This window comes from Lissotriton vulgaris, chromosome 5 (genome assembly GCF_964263255.1).
Source record: "Lissotriton vulgaris chromosome 5, aLisVul1.2, whole genome shotgun sequence".
Lineage (NCBI taxonomy): Eukaryota > Metazoa > Chordata > Amphibia > Caudata > Salamandridae > Lissotriton > Lissotriton vulgaris.
The window spans coordinates 70935495-70938075 of record NC_141693.1 but is presented as its reverse complement, the minus strand read 5'-3'; positions in this window follow the sequence as shown (position 1 = coordinate 70938075).

Genomic DNA, 2581 nt, shown 5'->3' with positions numbered 1-2581 from the left:
CACAATAATGAGTCCTACTATTATTTCAATGATTTCATACCACAACATAATACCCAAAATGGATGCCAAAACGGCAAACATAACGGGATATAAACGTCTTTTAATGGATTTTTAAATTATATGTTCTCAGAGAAATAAATGTAAAATTTAAAACGATTTCCAGCGCATATTTTTACAATTATTTTTGTGATACTACACCAAACTTATAAATAGTACTGAGACACCATTTTGAAATTAGTTGATCCTCAACTACCCGAGAGAGCAGACGTGAGATTCCACTCTGTGAACTTTTCACCCTGTCATCCCATCGATAGTTATTAATCTACATAATAGTACGAATACCAACTATTTACAAGTAAGTAAAGTGTTCGGAAAACGATAACACCATCAATATTAGTCATGTTAAATAAATAACTACTATATTAATATTAACTATATTTTTTTTATGGAAATGTAAGAAAAATATTTCTGTGAAAAAATAAAAATAAATGAACAATAATGACATGTTTTAAAAATACGTCCAATATAAAGTAAAACAAAAAATTTTAATAAATAATTTCAAGAATAAAACGTGATTTTAATATAATACAATAGCATTAATATTTTGGTTATTTATTATATTTCTCTCAGAAATCTATTCAGAACGGTTACAAACGAGAGCCCTGTATATTTCATTCATTTTTGAAAGCGACCCGTTTTCGAAAATTAAAAAAAGGTACATCATTATTTCTACGAAAATTAGTTTATTATTTATTAAATGTAAAATGCCGCATTAGGAGTAAGCTTTACAATTTTTCTTTCTGACAGAGATACTACATATAAATTATATCTCGATTCATAACTGGACTGAAAAACATTTTCAACACCGATTTAAAAGGTAATCCAAATATTTCAAATAAAACTAAACACTGCAATTCAAAGGCAAAAAATAAATCAGTTAACACGGGTTAAAAAAAATATTATTTGTTTTTTAAAATGTTTCAGAAAAACACACCAATCCAAGTAAGAAATAAATCGTACAGCAAGTGGAAGAACACATTTCTACTATTCAAAAAACCAAACCGAAAAGTAAGTGAAAAACAGATTTCGAAATAGATGTATTAATTCTACATAAACAGTAAATAATGCTAGTAATATCAAAATCCTTATACATCTACCAACTCTAGCTAATTGCAGCAAGGAAAAAAAATGTAGTACAGTGCTACAGTATGAAAAATGCAGCTATAAATAAAGTGCAGAGAAAGTGCTAAAGTATGCTTCAATATAATAGCGCATCATATGAAGAAAACATGTTAATCACTCTCGTCAGAAATTATGTGTCACACATTTTCACACATACTTTTCTTTTCTAAGGACTCCATCTACTCAAACGTAGAACAACCTCGAAAAAAACCGACTACAATTACAAGGACACATTTCTAAAAAGCAAACTTCAATAACTAATAGTAAGTATAAAACTGTTTTCATTATACATATATAAGTCATGCATAAATACTAATGAATACCACATAGTATAAAAGAACAGCTACATATTTCACCTGAAGGTAAACACAACACTCAATAAAGTTTCGAAAAATGTAGAAGTGTAAATTAGTATTCCAACTCCTAGTAAGTGCTACAATAGTGAAAGTGCAGGGTATTGACCAGGCCTAAATTACTATTTCAACTCCTGTTAAGTGCTACAGTAAGGAAAGTGCAGGATAATCTAGAGGTATAAATTACTATTCCAACTCCGACTAAGTGCTACAGTAGGGAAAGTGCTGGATAGTCTAGAGGTGTAAATTACTATTCCAACTCCTGGTAAGTGCAACAGTAGGGAAAGTGCTGGATAGTCTAGAGGTGTAAATTACTATTCCAACTCCGACTAAGTGCTACAGTAGGGAAAGTGCTAGATTTTCTAGAGGTATAAATTACTATTCCAACTCCTGGTAAGTGCAACAGTAGTGAAAGTGCAGGATACTCTAGAAGCTTAAATTACTATTGCAGCTCCTGGTAAGTGCTACAGTAGTGAAAGTGCAGGAAACTGTAGAGTTGTCATTTACTATCCCAGATACATGTAAATGCTACAATACACAAAGGACTGGAGAATCCAGAGGACAAAATTGCATTTCTGTCTTTACATAAGTACTGCTATAAATAAAGTGCAGAGAAAGTGGTAAAGTAAACTTCAATATGATATCTCATCCATGTGAAGAAAACATGAAAATCACTCTCCTCAAAAATTATGTGTCACACATTTTCACACATACTTTTCTTTGTTTAAGGACTCCATCTAACCAAAAGTTGAACAACCTCGAAGAAAACCGACACAAGGACACAAGGACACATTTCTTCAAAGTAAAGATCAAAAACTAATAGTAAGTGAAATACAGTTTTCCTGATACATATATAAGTCATGCATAAGCACTAATGAATAACACATGGTATAAATGAACAGCTACAAATTTCACCTCTAGCTAAACACAGCACTGAATAAAGTTTTGTAAAATGTACAAGTGTAAATTACTATCACAACTCCTAATAAGTGCTACAGTAGGCAAAGTGCAGGATATTAAAGAGGCGTAACTTACTATTCCAACCC